Source organism: Paramisgurnus dabryanus, chromosome 6 (assembly GCF_030506205.2).
Source record: "Paramisgurnus dabryanus chromosome 6, PD_genome_1.1, whole genome shotgun sequence".
NCBI lineage: Eukaryota > Metazoa > Chordata > Actinopteri > Cypriniformes > Cobitidae > Paramisgurnus > Paramisgurnus dabryanus.
The window spans coordinates 47890317-47908619 of record NC_133342.1 but is presented as its reverse complement, the minus strand read 5'-3'; the positions used below and the strand labels follow the sequence as shown (position 1 = coordinate 47908619).

At 42.1% G+C, this 18303-nt stretch overlaps 2 long non-coding RNA genes across 2 annotated transcripts; one reads left to right on the top strand and one right to left on the bottom strand.

The window, feature by feature from the left end:
• Positions 1-236: 236 nt before the first annotated feature.
• LOC135758102 (uncharacterized) lies at positions 237-2229 on the bottom strand. Its single transcript, XR_010536424.2, has 4 exons — positions 2015-2229; positions 1899-1936; positions 1678-1819; positions 237-1142 (listed from the first exon to the last, which is right to left on the bottom strand). It is a non-coding gene; the product is annotated as an uncharacterized lncRNA (long non-coding RNA).
• A 13161-nt stretch (positions 2230-15390) lies between these two features.
• LOC135758097 (uncharacterized) lies at positions 15391-17121 on the top strand. Its single transcript, XR_010536421.2, has 2 exons — positions 15391-15840; positions 16186-17121. It is a non-coding gene; the product is annotated as an uncharacterized lncRNA (long non-coding RNA).
• Positions 17122-18303: the final 1182 nt, after the last annotated feature.

Here is an 18303-nt window from a genome sequence, read left to right as displayed (position 1 = left end):
GCAACATAAGATAAAGAACACCCATACAGTTCCTTTAAGGCCTGAATTATCTTATCTGGATCCCCCCTCTCTGTCTCAGATCGAAACCTGATCTCATCCCGAGCTTCCCCCTCTAGATGATCAAAAAGAAAGAACGCCTGATCAGCCCTAGACAAATGGCGAACCCGCATACAGGCCTGGGCCTCTTCTACCCATTCATTAATGGAAATACCCGGCCTACCGCTAAATTTTGGGCATTTTCTATCTCGGGGTACAAACACAAATCGCTCAGTAGGTGGGGCACTTGCACCAGCAGATTGCTGTGCACCAGAAGGTAAGGTGGTAGAAATAGGAGTTGTACTGGGACCTGGAATGACAATTTGGGTCTGTTCGTGTCTAAGGCGTTCATTATCAGCCCTTAATTGGACCACAAGATCCCTAAGTTCTTGTAATTCTTCTGCCATAGTTAACCTTTAACAAAACACTTACCGCTAGGTAAGGCAGGACAGGGAATAAATGGGGACCGGAATGCAACCAAGAGGGAAGGCCAAACAGACCCTTCAAAAAGAGTCTACGCTGCTGTCTTGTTCCTGCAAATAACAACAAAATCAATAAGGGCAATACCAGCTGGTAAAGTAATATTCACCCACGTCTCTGTTCAATTTAGTGGGCCCTGCCGACTACGCCAAAATGTGGCAGAATGGTCTTTTTGAAAGTAATGACCAACACTTAAAAGTATAAAAATAGACTACGCCACCCTGAAACTACACCAGGGAATCACAGTTCACTTAAACGTTAAGGAACCCAGGTTCATTCCACTGAATGAAATGAGCAAGAGACGTGGGTAGCAAAATTTGAGTTGTAATTTATTGTACAAATATTAAAAGACAGACAAGGATAAAATGGTCATCACTCAGCTAATAGCTGAGACTGGTAAATCACAAAAACACTTCACAATTACAGGGCTGCAGTCTATTGGCATCAGAAGAGCTAAGGAAAGAAAGCACAAGAAATCACGCTAGGTGCACACATACACACGCACACACATTCCAATACCAGTGATTTTATCGTTGGTGCTCACACAGCAAACACAGCACACGGTGACTCGGAAAAATTATAACCAAGACAGAGGGAAAGTCTCACTGCCGTCGGACACACAGCTCCTGCAATTATAATACAAAACAAACAAATATCAATAGAAAGTAAATGTTAATTTACTATTTACCCAAAGTAAATAGATGAGGATAGATGAACAAAAAATAATAATAAGTTGACAGCTAAATAATAACCTCAAAGAGAGAAAATCCTAAGAAACTTAAAGTAACAAATCCCAAAAGAAAATCTCAGAGCACTGAGTTGAATGGGAGTAATAAAGAAAAATAATAAACGAAACAAATCTGAATGAACACGTCCTTTAGACGTGCGGGAAGAATGTTTTTAGATACAGCCACAACAGGAGCAGGCTTAAACAGACGCGCCAGATCATTCAGAACAAATCAAATAATAAACAACAATCAGAAATATATAGAAAAGAAAGAAAAGAAAACAAATTCCAGCAGGAACAAAACAGCAGCGTGCTTCAGGATGTGGTAGTAGTAAGGAATGCAGCACGCACAGTCTTAACCCTAACAGATAACACGCATGATTAATACATCCATTTAAAGTATATAAATGACAAATCAAATATAATACACATACCGGGTAACACAGCAGTTCACCACACCAACTAGCAGAGCTGACGTCAATATCCGCGAGAGATCAAAGGGATAATGCCAGGCAGTATGTATTGGACTACGCCGCTAAACGCTGCGCCAACACCAGTGGTAGACACATGGGAAGGCTGCAGCAAAGATAAACATAGCTGATCCCCACACCACACCAACTTAAACTTCTGGCAATGCACTAGATGTCTTACGTACCTGGGACTAGGCGAACGTAACGGCTGCTTTGCAATAAGCTATAACCAACACAAAGCGCTAGCGTTAACAATATAAGCCGGTATTAAACGACAAAGCCAAATGCTAAAAATGCTTACCTCCTTAGTGTACACAAAGCCCCACAAGCGACACAAGCGGTGCTAAAAGATCCGCACGGCTATGTATTATACACAGACCTCCATTGAATGCCAATAACAGGAAGAGCGCAGGCACAGAACAGATGACGCACCTCCGGTCGGCACCAAGCAGCCTTTTATCCACCCTTCCCTAGCGAACCATAGGCTGTCAATAATCTTACGTCACTACAGGGAGGATCTAACTACCCTGCCACATAAGCTTCGTGTTGACTCTTGCCACATTAACTTTTGTCAGACTCTTTCAGACAGGTTCAGCACCTTGGACAATCAAGTTGCCATTAATGCTGAGGAGACATGGTCCAAAATCAGGGATTTCACGTACAACACAGCTACTGAAGTCCTCGGCTTCACCACATTCCAACATAAGGACTGGTTTGACGAACAGGATGTCAAAGCGCAAGCCCTATTGAACACCATGCACACAGCTCACTTGGCATGGGTCAATGATAAACCTAGCACTGTAAAGAAGTCAGCATATACTCGGGCAAGAAATACAGCACAAACTTACCTGCGTGAAATGAAGAATAGATGGTGGCAGTCAAAAGCTGAGGAACTACAGTCTGCTGCAGACTGACACAACATGAAGACATTCTATCACGGTCTTCAGGCAGTCCATGGGCCCCTGAGAGCTGGTTCTAGACCTGTGCGTGCTTTGACGGAACCCTGATTACTGATAAGTAGGGCTAAAACGATTCATCGAGTTACTCGATTTACTCGATTCAAAAAATTCCTCGAGGCAAAAACTCAGCCTCGAAGCCTCGTTAAATTCATATGACGCGCACTATACGCGCAGGAATCTGATTCGCACAGACCGTTGTTCAATGTTGCGGAAGCACACCATAGCGTGTGATACATTTTGAATGCGGTTGGCGCGATGGCGGAGGGTAAAGATAAAAATAAACGGCAGAGAATGTCTAAAGTTTGGGATCATTACATTCTTAAAAAAGAAGAGAACAAGGTGTAATGTGTCTACTGCAAAGTCGACCTGGCATTCCACAGCAGCACAACTTCAATGATCCAGCATCTGAACCGAAAGCATCCACTTCATGCTGTTTCACCATGCGTTGCTGAAACAAGGTAATGTAGTCTAAGCTTATACATTGATGTTTGCTGATTTTAATCCTATAATTTATTTGTAGCAATGTCGTGATGCGGTTTGACTAGATATGATGTTTAGCTTTGATGTTTTTAAGTAGTAAACGTATTCACGTTCAATTGCAAGAGAGTATAGCCTAAAAAAGAAACCCTTCTTACACACACACACACACACACACACACACACACACACACACACACACACACACACACACACACACACACACACACACACACACACAAACAAGCATGCAACCTCGTCTCTCACGCGCCAGTCAGACATATCGTGGCAATGCATCACATATGCTAAAACTTTTATATAACCACGCAACAATAATTTCAGCATTCATTCACTGTATACACCGGGAAGTGATGTTATGACGCGATTTTTCAAATGGATGCTTTACGTAAAATGCATTGCAATTCAAGTAATGCAAGCAAAATTCAGTGTGAAAATGATTGTATGTATTTCTACCGTACCAAACTGCAATGAAGAAACTGGTCTGACTGGGGTGTCACTCTTCCTCACGCACGGCACGCATACACACACACACACACACACAGGTTGCTAGGTTACCATAGCAAAAAGGCTCACCCCAGAAATGATATATTATTTGTTAAAGGGACACTTCACCCATTTGCATTAACATTAAGCTTTGTATAGTCAGAACCCCAGACAGGTTTTTGAATGGTCATGCATAATTTTCTTTATTAAATTGCTTTTCCTCTTTTTCTCCCTCTCAGCACATCACAAATGAGTATGGACAACTTTGTTCGCCCAGCTCAGTCATGCACTGTTCAAGAGGCTGCGATTTTTACAGAGAGCATTTTGAACATGCTTGTGACCGATATGAGACCACTGTCCATGGTGGAAGACAAGGGATTTAGAGACATGATCTCAACTTTTAATCCTAAATACAACCTGCCATCAAGAACATATTTCACACAACTGATGGAGAAGAAACACAGAGACATCACAGAAAAATTAAAAGCTGTACTAAAGCAAACAGAGTGTGTTGCTTTGACAACAGACATTTGGACCAGTGTGGCAACAGAGGCCTACCTGGGGGTGACATGCCACTTCTTAGGGGAAGATTGGGAGATGAAGTCCCTCTCTCTAACCACAATGCCCTTAGAAGAGAGACACACTGCAGCCAACATTGCAGACTGGCTAAAGGAGACAACTGCCAAATTTGAGATTCCACTTGTAAAAGGTAAAGGCAGTTGTCCATGACAATGGGGCCAATGTGGTGGCAGCAGCAAGAATTCTTAGAGAGAGGCATGGGTGGGCTTCTGTGAGATGTGCAGGGTACACTTTAAATTTAGTTGTGCAGAGCACACTCAAAAACAAAACAATTGCTAGTTGTGTGGGTTCTGCTAGGTGCTTAGTGGAACACTTCAAGAAGAGTGAACTGGCCTGCACTAAGCTTAAAGAAAAACAACAGCAGATGGGATATCCACCACTCATGTTGATACAGGATGTCAGTACCCGGTGGAACAGTACGTATCACATGTTATCAAGACTCCTAGAACAGCGATGGCCTGTGACTGCAGCTCTCTCCGATCCAGCAGTCAATACAAGAGGTAAACACCACTACCTGGATCTAAAGCCAGAGCAGTGGCACATCAGTGAGGAGTTGACACAGGTCCTTGGGCCATTTGAAGGAGCTACAGAGTTTCTTAGTGGAGAACAGTATGTCACCCTCTCCCTCTCTGCTCTTCCACAGCTGGTCCAAAACCTTAAAAAGTCCACACTGGCTGCAGAACCCGAAACCGCACCAGTAAAGGCATTTCAGGCTTCTGCTGCACAGCAGATCACAGAGAGGTGGCAAGGGCTGTATGAATTTCTACCTGATTCTCCCAACCCCGTCCTTCTGGCTGCTGCTTTGGACCCCAGGTTAAGAAAACTGAAGTTCTTGCCTGTGGAAGAGGTGTTGAAGGTCCAAACTACTATTCAATCAATGGCACTAGCTGCCAGAAAGGACTCAAAACAGACACATGTAAGGGTAAAGGAAGCCACTGCCACCACATCAGCTACACACACTCCAGGTAGATCACATCAGAAAAGTATTCTGGGATCATCATCAGAGGATGAGGATGAAGGAGAGGATGAGGATGACCAGATGAACAGAGCAGTGCAGAGGGAGGTCTTGGAGTATTTTGGTGAACAGCCTATTTCCAAAAAGGATAAACCACTGCCATGGTGGAGAAAAAATCAAGAAAGATATCCAAGCTTGGCACAGCTGGCAAAGTCTTTCTTGGGGATCCCAGCAACATCAACACCTTAAGAGCGCTTGTTCTCTGCTGCTGGGAACATTGCCTCAAAACGTAGGGCAAGCCTAACTGTGAGTTCCCACCAGACGCGCTAGGGGCGGCAAAAACGCGCTATTCGCGCGTAGTTAAACGATTGAACCTTTTGAATGCATTCGCGCGTCTAGAGCGGAGTAGACGCGCGGAAAAAGCAAGCATTTGACGCGCGTCCGAGGCAAAATCCGCTTCTTGTAGGAGGGGCCAGTGCTATGCGGTTGTATGTTTGCAAGATGGCTGATGATGAGTGTGCTTTTATCGAGAGAGTTGGCGGTTTGTATTTGCTCTGGAGAGCAGAACAGCGGCGTAGGAGTCAGCGTCGCCGTACTTGGGTCCATCCGACCCTCCGGAGACGTTTGCAGTTTGGTGAGTTCCATCATTTGCTCCAGGAGCTGCGCCTGGATGACGGCCGCTTTCAGCGGTACTTCCGCCTGTCTCACGCCCAATTTGATGACCTGTTGTCCCGCGTTGGAGCAAGGATCACCCTTCAGGACACCAACTACAGGCGCTCTATCCCAGCTGCGGAGCGCCTGTCTATCTGTCTTCGGTTAGTAAATTTATATGTAACGTTATTTTAAATACATTATATTATATCCCTTACAAAAATTAACCATGGTTTTATTGTGGTAAAAGTGTAGTAACCATGTTTTTTTTGGTGTATTGATTACTATGAGCAAAACCATGGTTTTACTACACTAACCATGATTTAACTGGTTTTTGAAAACAATGGTTTTCAAAACCATGGTTACTTTGTGGTTACCATGGTTTTACTACAATAACCATCTTTAGTTTGTTTTAACTGTTGTTAAACCATGGTTAATTTTCGTAAGGGATATATTAAATACAGTATGAAAAAATACGCTATCTATCAATGTTTTTCCAACTACGGATACCAAATCAACCATGGTTTTACTACAGTTAAAACACAAAAACATGGTAATTGTAGTAAAACCATGGTAATCACAAAATAACCATGGTTTTGAAAACCATAGTTTTCAAAAATGATAGTTTAATTATGGTTACTGTTGTAACGTAGTGCCCCCTGTGTCCCTGTAATCTGGTGTTTTGTAATTCCTGTGTTTTGATTTATACTCATGTCTCTTTGTACCTGTGTTTACTTGTGTGCATGTATACCCTTGTTCCCATTTGTATCTCTCTGTGTTAATTAGTGTCTCAGCACCCTTGTTTGTAACCATGGATATTCATTGTGATCATGCTTCTCCCCTTGTGTGTTGTCCTAGTTACTCATTGTTCCTGCTTTGTCATTGGTTATTGTCATGCATATATACCCTGCTTGTTCAGTCTGTGTTGGTGGTTTGTTGTTAGATGTTTCTAGTCCCTTGTGTGTTCCCTAGCTCTTGGTTTTTGCTTTGTTTACACATTTTATGGAATAAACTGCACTTGGATCCGCTCCCCGCTTCATCGTGTCTTACCTGGTTCTCACCCGTGACAACTGTGGTAAAACCATGGGTTTGCTTATAGTAATAAATACACCAAAAAACATGGTTACTACACTTTACCACAATAAAACTATGGTTATTTTTTGTAAGGGCACTGTTGGTGCTCAGTAGGTCTTTGTATTTTAAGTACTGATTTAGTTTTATGTGGACCTGATTTTGTTCTAGTATAATAGTGGTTTAAACCTGGTTGAGTCCTACTTTTGTCCTGTGTTGTAATTTAGTCCTGGTTTTTCAGTCACAGTTTAATCCTTGTTAAATTTTGATTTAGGCTTCCTTTAAATTCAATAAAGTGGTTGTATTGCAGTTTGCTTATAGTAATATAATAATAATAATATATTAATATAATATTATAATAATATTTATAACAATGTTTTCTAGGTTTCTTGCCACTGGAGACTTGTACAGGTCCATAGCGTCCAGCTACAGGGTTGGTGTCTCCACTGTGTGCCAGATCATCCCCCAGGTAGTGACTGCCATCTGGGACTGCCTTGTGGAGGACTACATGGCTGTGCCCACCACTGATACCTGGATTCCAGGAGCGGTGGAACTTCCCTCTGTGCTGTGGAGCGGTGGATGGGAAGCATGTGGTGATGAAGGCACCCCCCAACTCAGGATCCCAGTTCTACAATTACAAGGGGACCTTCTTCATCGTTCTCCTTGCAGTTGTGGATGCGAAGTATCGCTTCCGAGTGATCGATGTTGGGGGGTACGGCAGGACCAGTGACGGTGGGATTCTGGCGAACTCCGCCTTTGGACAGGCTCTCCAGGCTGGCACCCTTCATCTGCCTCCTGACCAGTCTCTGCCTGGAGCTGAAGAAAGAGAACCCCAGCCCCATGTCTTTGTGGCTGATGAAGCATTTCCGCTGCGGAGGAACCTAATGCGGCCCTTTCCTGGACGCTCCCTTCCTCCAGAGAGGCGTGTCTTCAATTACCGTCTCTCCAGAGCCTGGCTGATGGTGGAGAACGCCTTTGGCATCCTCTCCTCACAGTGGAGGTGGTCAGCGGGTCATCGAGCTAAAGCCTGAAGTTGCAGAGAAGTGTGTGAAGGCTACATGTGTTCTCCACAACTTCATAAGATGTTCAGAGGGGAGAGAGGCACCTGCTATGAGGGGCGCAGGAAATGCTGGAGAACAGCCGCTGCCAGGTCTGGGTCGGGTTGCGGCAAACAACTCCTCCAGAGAGGCTGTCCGGGTGAGGGATGTATTCATGGCACACTTCTCGGCGGAGGGAGCAGTACCATGGCAGCTGACAGAGTAGTGTTTGAAGTCCTACTTGTGACTTCCCCACAACGGCTCTTTTAAGAGCCACCCACAAACCTATAAAGAGCATCATAAAAGAATTTTACCTCCATTACCAATAATCTTACATAGAACATATTGCATTTAATCTTAAAACACACATACATACATACATACATACATATATATATATCACACACACACATATATATGTATGTATATATGTGTGTGTTTTACAATTAAATGCAATATGTTTTCTATGTAAGATTATTGGTTTGTATGTTGTTTTGTTTTGCCTCCTTTCTTTAGCAGGTCATGGCTGCACTGTGTCTGGTCTATCCATCTGCTCTACTCCTGCTGGCCTAGTTCCAGGCTGTCAGGTCCACCACAACACGCACATTTAATTTTAGACCCTGAGTCATTACCTTTTTTAAATGGTAGGTTTTCCACGGTAGTATATAAGGTAAAGTGATAAGGTAACACTTTATAATAATGTTCATAAGTTAACATTAGTTAATGTATTAACTGACATGAATAAACCATGAGCAATACATTTGTTACAGTATTTATTAATCTTTGTTAATGTTAGTTAATAGAAATAAAGCTGTTCATTGTTTGTTCATGTTATTTCACAGTGCATTAATCAAATTCTAATAAAGTATTAGTAATTGTGGAAATTAACATTAATAAAGATTAATAAATGCTGTATAAGTGCAGTTCATCATTAGTTAACTACATTAGTTAACATGAAACTACATAAAGTGTTACCAGTGATAAAAGCATACATTATTAGCAGTCCATGCATGGTAAACAATCCCATATTTGGAGTTGTTCATCTAATTCAGAAATGTATGACTGCAAGTTTGTCACATTCATAAGTAACATAGCTGAACAATGTCATTCCTCTTTTGATGTTTAATAATTCTATAGGTATGTGCAATTTCTTTGTTCAGGTTATTACTGTAAAATAATTTATACCGTCATTTATTTTTGTATTGATAATAAATGGAGCCAGCCTCAACGTAATTAAACTTTCCTGTGATTTCTTTGTTTCCCTCCCACAACACTGTCCATAAAGTAATGTTTCAGAAAATCAAGATTTAGATATGGAAAAAATAGCATTCAATACAAAATGAATGTGTCACATATTGAAATCAAGTTTATGTGATAAAACACTTGCTTTGTTGTGCATTAGAATCACACCAGGCATTAAGTCATATTTCAAAATAATTTATTCAACTTTGGTGATTGTATAAAACATTTCATTAGTCAAAATAAATAAAAATCTCATAAAAAATATAAAAACTATATACAAAGAACATTTACAACTATTTTTCATGCAGGAATAAAAAGAATCTTGCTTGGGAAGAACTGAGAGATTAAAGGAGAGGAGAAAGGAGAGCAAGTCTGGTTCCTATCCTGCAGAAAGTGCTGCCTCAAAATTAATCTGTAGGCTCTAAATTGAGTACTACTGTTATGTTTTCGTATAATAATTTGTACATTTGAAATTTTACATGTTCTCTTCTGTGAGGCGGCACCATCTGCAGGGTAGGAACCAGACCCATAAGGAGGAGCTCTTCATCCGAGCGCGGGGGAGATGGAGGCGGAGGCGGCGCAGGACGCGTCTGGAGTGCTTCCAGGAGCTGCCGCTCCACCTCCGATGGCTGCTCCCTAGGCCTCTTATGACCAGCTCGTCTCGGTGCTGTATCAAATGATAACACATTTTGTACAATAAGAAGGCAGAAAAGGATTAAACTCATTTCTAAACCGTCAATGTGGTGTGAGGCTATGAGTGCCAAATGTAAATAATCAGTTGTGTAGTGCAGGGTATAAACATTATAACCACTTCTTTATTAGATGGCATGGGGTATGCCCACTTAAAAAAAAAACTGGGGGCATAAATTAAGAGTATACCCACCTCTCCAAGCACCACTACACCACTGAATATAATATGCATGAAAACATGATCATTATTGCCTGTGCACACCTCTGGGTACAGCAGCAGGTGTTGAAGGGCCAGGACGGGAAGCAGAAGCAGCAGCAGGTTCTGGCAGAAGGGACCCAGGTTCACTGCTATCAACGTAGCCAGTCGGCTCTGTCATGAATATATAAAATATTAATACAAATATAAATATTATATGTAATACAACATTGCACACATTACACCAGAGAGAAATAAATGTTCACTTTCAATTAATTTCTACTTTTCATCATAAAAAACAACATGTATGCCCTGTTGTGTTGCTTCAATTGGCAACACACCTCCTGTCTCTGAGTGCCCTGCTGCTGCTTCTGCCTCGCTCTGGCTCTCGGGGTGGTCGTACCCTGCGGCCTGAATCTCCTCTTCCCCCCTCTCCATATTCCCGCTTGTCTCCCGTGGGGAGACGAAGGGGTCGAGGAAAGACAGGACCGCAGAGTATTTCCATTTTTTCCCTGACCCTGCTGCTGACCCACTTCGCTTCTCCGTCTCCTTTTTCCTCTCCTTTAAATAGGTATCCCTCAGACCCTTCCACTTCTTTTGGCACAATTCCGCTGGTTAAACACATCAACTCGTCAGGGGAAAGTAGTTGTAGAAAACATTGAATTTGGCGCCGTTTTAGCTAGCATGAAGTATCAATAGGTATACATATATATACACACAGCTCAAATGGAGTAAAGTGCGTTTTTTACAACTTACCGGATTGTCCGACTTCCTCACTCACTTTCTTCCAAGCAAGATCCTTTTTATTCCTGTCCCTATAAAAGTACGAAGTGGTGTTGTAAATCTCTGGGTGTCCACAAACGGCGATTATGAGTTTCTCCTCCATTGTTGTTCGCCTTTCTGCCTCCGCTCGCTTCCTGTAGGTACGTCACTACTAGAGAAAGCTCCTGATTGGTTAACGCGGCGCAAAAGTCCGCCAAAGTTAAAATTTTTCAACTCGAGCGTTTCCTGCGAATCGGCGTCAACGCTCAAAGAGCTCAATTCGCACCGCGCCATTAGCGCGAACCGCGCCGCATGATGTCTATTCGCGCATTTGCATTGACTTAACATGTAAATCACCCACCCCTACGCGTCTGGTCGGAATGCACCATAAGTGCTGAGCATGTGGATATGTTGACATTTCTCCATTGCAACTATAAGCTGTTGTAAAATCTAAAATCTCTCTCTCTCTCTCTCTCTCTCTCACTCTCTCTCTCTCTCTCACACACACACACACACACACACACACACACACACACACACACACACACACACACACACACACACACACACACACACACACACACACACACACACACACATTCTGGTTTCCATGTTTTGTGGGGACATTCCATAGACGTAATGCATTTTATACTGCACAAACTATTATATTCCCCTTACCTACCCCATTCCCTAACCCCAACCATCACAAAAACCCTTCTGCTACTTCACATTTTCAAGAAACATCATTCTGTTTGATTTATACATTTGTTTCCTCATGGGGACATCAAAATGTCCCCACAAAGAAATTTTTCTTTGTGCTTGATCCAGGACCTTGCGAAGTCTTTCATCATGCTCTTCTTTTGAGCGGCCCCATACCACTACATCATCAATGAAGACTCTGACTCCTTCTATTCCATCAAAAAGCTGTTGCACTGTTTTGTGGAATACTTTGGGTGCTGAGCTAATGCCAAAAGGTAGCCTTTGGAAACAATGCCTTCCAAACGGTGTGTTGAAGGTGCATAATTTTGTGCTTTCCTCATCTAGCACTATCTGGTAAAATCCAGACGAGGCATCCAATTTGGAGAAATAACTGTAGTGGAAGATTTTTTATTTTTATTTTAATTATAGTTTATGAACTTATAATTGTTAAATGGAAAATCCTGTTCTTCTGTTCTAGTGAAAGATTTCTGTTCTTTCCATCTGTTGAGTAGTAAAATGTCCAAAGACTAGAACATTATGCAAAGTCCTATCAGATAAGATAAAGGGGGGCTAGTGAATGACATAAGTAACAAATGATGAACAAGTGGAAAAACTCAACAAAATCATTTCTTCTATTTGACCAGATGTGCTTCAACTGATATGTTTCTTAGTCATTGATAAATTGAAGGTTTATTTTCTAAGTGACGCTGGAACTATGATGAAATCTTTGGATCATGGGCGGAGGTGGGATGACTGTGTTTTTCAGTATCTTACTATAAATATGTGCTCAACCTTGTAAACGGGGCTCTTAGGTTTTTAAACTTCTAGCACCACGGGGGTGAGAGCCTATTCTGCAGAATATATTAAATTCAGACAAAGAAAATTCTGTCGACAGTGTGTCTGTGTGATCCTTGACTTTCACTCTTAGTGAGTATTATTTGATGCGGCTAAAATTCCACGACAATAAATGGCGACGAGGATGCGGATTCCACAGCTGAAGACTCCAGAAGGTTTGGGAGAGACTGACTGATCACCCCTGAGACAAGAGGTCTCGGGATCCGTATCCCAGGCCTCAGGGAAGGGAGAGTCTAAACCATTTCTGAAGTTAAAGCTGACGGAATCTGGAAAAGAACCGTTGTGGTGGCATCTGAATAGATAATACGGTAAGCGTTTTTCGTTCGTGACCATGGGTCAGGGTAATTCGAAAGAGAGTAAAAGTCAATGGATCTGGAAAATGGTGTGTATACTCGAGTGATCAAATCAAAGGGCACGGGGGCGTTGGAAAGCGTAAAATCTGGGAGAAAAGGTATGATTTTCCTCCTAAAGGAACACTGAGTGTAAAAGCACTCACTTTATTAAGGGAAAAAATCATTGCGGATGGCAGAGAAATGAGAGCACAGAGTAAGATAAAGACCAAGGACGAACTGACTCAGACTAAGTCAGAGCTAAACATTAAGCATAATGTTTTCCTACATCAGATTCATTACATGATGAACCTAACTTTCTGTTTTTTTTCCTCCTCCATATGCACCTGCACGTACCCCGCCTGGGGTACATTTCTCTTATACAAAGGTACCTCTTCTAGACGGTGATCTCCAACCCCCTCCAAGAAGACTCTCACAACCACCCGCACAAGATGCATTACCAAGAATACCAACTGCACCCCCGCCACCGCCAGCACAAGAACTATCACCTGGGCTAAACCCACCAATCCTCCTCGACAGCATCTTGGAAGAGAAAGAGGAGGAAGTCCAGATAAAAACATCAACACAGGAGAGGTAACATCCTGGGAATCCTACCTAAAGCAAATGTTCCTCGGGGAACTTCAACCTGAAATTTCAACAAAGGTGAAGCAAACCTGCATCGGATGGGAATCAGGAAAGCTGAGTGAGGCAGGGCCGGAGTGGGGCCACTTTTCAGCCCGGGAGTTTCAGGCCCAAGACCGGCCCACTTTTTCCATAGTGTTATTCAAAATTAGCACTTTTATTAAATTGGATAAATAAAGCAACAGTTCAGCTCTTACTATAGTTTTTATTAATATCATGGTTCAACAAATAAGGTAAAAGTTAAATAATATTTCACTTAAGATAAGAAGTTAACAAAAATATTCCTCTACAATCTAAAAAAGGCTGGGTTACTTTTGACCCATAATGGGTAAATATTGGACAGAACACATACTGGGTTAAAAATAACCCAATGTTGGGTTGTTGTTATGCAACCATGGATTATAATAACCCAACAGTTGGGTTAAAACAACCCAGCACTGGGTCAATTTTAACCCAGCAGCATGTTCTGTCTAATATATAAAATATATAAATAACCCAGAGTGTATTCCATAAGGAAAGGTTGATAAATTATTAGCATTGCTAATGCTATGAGGCCGATGATAAATGCAAATAGAAATTTTAAAGTCCTTATTAAAAAAGAAAACAATTTGATAAAAATATTGAATACAATATTGGGTAAATGGCATAACAAGTGATTTATAAGCTTTTTTAGGCTGGTCATTTTTTACTGGGAAAACAAAAGGTGTTATAGGGTTGTGAACACAACCTGAGGGTTAAATGACTTTAATTCATGTTATTTACTCATGGCCTCCTCATTTTCAGCGGGGGACTGCTCAGAAGCTGCTTGCATAATATTTTTAAAGTCTATGAATCGCCATGTATACACAAAAGGGTAATATTTTAACAAAAAATTTTTTTGGCTTGTAAATAGTTTGACAACGGTATTAGCCAAATAAGTACGTTGCTAATGCTAATCATTACTAGGCTTATTTCTCTTTAAGTTACCTGTTGTCACTTTTGTTTGTCCTCTTGAAAATAAATCTGTAAGTTTGGCACATTTGGCAGCATCCTCCTCCAATGGATTTTTTCTTCAACCTGTGTTTTACGCCCTCCTCCTCTCAGACGCGTATTGTTATGGTAGGGCCGGCCCAGCCTACCGGAGAAAAGTTTTCTTGGACGTGCTATGGACCGAACCAACTCTATGGGAGGGGAGGGGAAAACTCCCTCACATGGTACAACCCATGCAGAGGCTGCGCGCTGCAGTGTCAATGCGAAACGTGTGAAGTGTCATTTAAGAGAAGATAGACTCACTAACGTGACAAAAGTAAAAAAAAAAAAAAAAAAAAAAAAAAAACTCTTGACCGGCCCAAAAGTGAAGCGGCCCACCGGGAATTTTCCCGGTTCTCCCGATTACCCACCCCGGGCCTGGAGTGAGGTCATTACACATTCTCTACATGCTGAACGCCTGCATGACGAAGAAAAACGAAAGAAGCAGAGAAAGGCAAATCAACAACTATCTTCAGCTTTTGTCAAGATGGGGCAAATGGTGCCAGCAACGACATAATCAGCACAGTTTCCCTTCACAAGGACAACGTTTCCAGGAGAACTGGCAACAAAAAGAACGAGAGAAAAAGAGGGAAAGCAGTGGCAAGAAAATCAGAGAGAGAAGATTTGCTGGTATTGCGGACAGAAAGAACACTTGAAAAACCAATGTTTTCATTTCCTGAATTCTCAAGAGCAACCAGAATCCCAGGTGGACGCGTGAAACTTTGCGGGGTGTAAAGAAAAAGGGGACTGAAGCCAGGAGGGGGAAGGAGAGAATCGGACGGAAGGGGGTAAGTCCAATCTTGTTTTTTCTGCGGTTCGAATGCCATATTATCTGCTTGCTAATTCTGTTTTTCTGATGTGTGTGAAAGGGAAAGAAACGCTCTATGCAATGAAGAACTTGCTTTGCTTGATGTTGAACGAGAGGCATACTCTAAACTGCCTCTCAAAGAAATAATGGTTGAGGGACAGGCATTGTTGTTTATGGTAGACTCTGGTGCAACCAACTCTGTCATACGCTAATGCTTAGTTCACACTACATGATTTTAAGCCAGATTTAAGCCCGATTTGCAAATCGTTCGCTCGCCGACAGGTCGGGGTGTGATCGGGTGCAAATCGCGGGGGATTAGCGGGCGATCGACGTTCGCCAATCTGTTGGTATGAAAGAGCCAACAACGCATCAAAGACGCTCGCAGACGGCTCGCAGACGGCTCGCAGACGCGTCGCCGACACCAGAAAAATATCTAGCTTGTTAGATATCTGGAGCTGTCGCGCGACTCGACCTCCTATGATGTCACGAGCTACAGCCAATCCGACGAGGGGTTGACGTCACACGGAAAGATGAGCAGCATGTCACCAAGAAAACATTGAACTCAGGCATAAATGTCTGTATGACGTTTCACATATATTTACCACAACTGCGCTGAGAAAAAGAAACGGTGGAGAGAAAGAGCAAACGCTGTAAAACAGCCAGGTGAGCAAATGTTATTATTACATTATCTAAATGTTATAGGGTAAAATGTAAATTAATTGGTCATATTTCCATATACATGCATATTATAGAAGTTAGCGTAATCCTATTTTTGGGATATGTCTGTAAAACATTATAAAGTGTATAATTCTTTTGACTGTAATTCTGTTTATTGTTATATATTGTGTATTAGAGGATATTCAGTTACATTACAATCTGCCTTTTGTACCAGTCGAAAGAGCTTGTAAACAAAGGAATAAATTCTCATATTTAGTTTGAATAGACAAATAAAATAAAGTGTGGAGGTAAATATTAACTGGAAACATTGCATTTATTTATTGATTTTAGACTTTACTGTTGCACAAGTGGACTCACAAACAACTAGGGATACATTAACTTCATTTGGGAACCATGGCTTTGGAATTGAGGAATATTGAAGACCCAGTTCTCTTATCACATCTCAAAAGAAGCATAATGGTGATGATATACAACGCCCAGGAGACTGACAGAACCGGATCAATGTTGTCACCTGAACAACCTACCCTATGCATATATCATGCATGACATGTGCGGTCCGGTCCCGATGTGTTTTTGTTTACAAACTATTGACTTTACTATGTATTACATTTATCAATAAGGTGATTAAACTTGTTGAAGGGTTTAGATTGAATTTCCCAGTGCTGTTTCATGAAATAAATGGTCTATCGAAAGGAATACATTTAATGCAACAAAGTATAAAAGTATAAAACACATTGTCATATTTTACAAAAAACGCCAATATGAATAGTGCTTTATAGCCTTGCATTGTTGTTTGTGCAACTTGAAAACAATGTAGTACATTTGAATGTATATTATGTGGACAGACAAAATATACATTGTTAGAACACGTGCAGTGCACCACATTAACACAATTAAACATTACAAAAATCCCTATGTAGAGCCCTTTTAAGGGCTGGGTGATATATAAATATCGTAATATAATTGTGTGTGATTGGCTGTTAGATTAATCCACATTGAGTAAAAATGCCCAGAGCTTATCATCACAATCCCCATAAATTTTTAGCATGATCAGATATGTTGATGTTTAGCGCCGTAGTATAGAAACATTGTTAATGTTCTGTGAATAATGAGTGTGGATCAAGAAATAAAGTTAGTATAAGGCACTTAATTGCAACATGCAGATTGCCTTTATTTGTTACATTCCTGCACCTTTTGATTTGTATGCAATTAAAATTAATTGAATAATAACACAACAATAAACAGAATACTTAAAACAATGAAAAAGTGAACCACATTGTGTTCTTTACAAATACAGGACTTTAGAACACACAAGAAAACGAATGTCCTAAACTGACAATAACTGGCTTTAATCTGCTGTTTGCAGGGATTGTCAGGAAACGGACTCAGAGTCAAGTGCAAGTTAAATAGTTTATTTAGAAAAAATAGAAAACAGGAGAGCAAGTCACTGGTAGATCCACACACGGCGTACACCCGTTGACTCACTCCGATGTAAACACTACTGTGGGAATGAATCACTCCCACAGTAGGGGAGAGTGAGTCGGCGCTACACAATAATCCAGTACAGATCCAAAGGAAGAGAGAGCCACCCACGCGTTCCGTCGAGAACGCCAGCACCGTCACCACACGCAACAGAGGGATGAAACACGCCGCCCTGAAGGTGGATGACAGGCGGAGATGGAAGTCCAAGTTCTCAGACGGGTAATCCACTGTGTAATCCAGATGTAGAAGGACCACCCGGAAACCACTGGTCACCGCCTAAAAACGAAGCGAACCAGCGGTTCCGAGAAACAACAGTCGTTAGAGTCAATATAATCCACAAGGTAAAATGGGTGAACTCCACTCACGGGTGATGATGCAAACCGGAGAGAGGGAGACAGCTGGTATACCGCCTAGAAACGAAGCGAACCAGCTGTATCGAGAGACAAACAAAGTCAGTATAATCCAATGTTCCACAAGCGAGCGGTCCGGGTGAAGACGCGTCCCCGAACGCCGAAACCAAACCTGGGGTAACAAAGGAGAAGACAGAGAGCGACTGACAAGACAAGGCAGGGCAGCAGGACTGTGATAAAACAATGAGCGCGCAACAAAGGACAGGACTACGTGCAATATAAAGGGAAAGGTAAACGAGACACCACCGGTGAACAATCAACTGAAACAAGGGGGCGGAGTTAGTGAACACACGAGGAACCGGCATCATAGGTAAACAACACACACACACAGATCACACAGCCATCGATCACTCAGCAGTCATGACAGTAGCCCCCCTCCACGACCGGCACCAGACGGACCGGGAGACTCACCCTGTCGCCGACGGAGGTCCTCGATCAGCCCAGGATCCAGCAAATCCCGACCCGGAACCCAGCTCCTCTCATCAGGACCGTATCCTTCCCAATCCACTAAATACTGAAATCCTCTGCCCCTGCGGCGGGAGTCTAGTAACCTCTT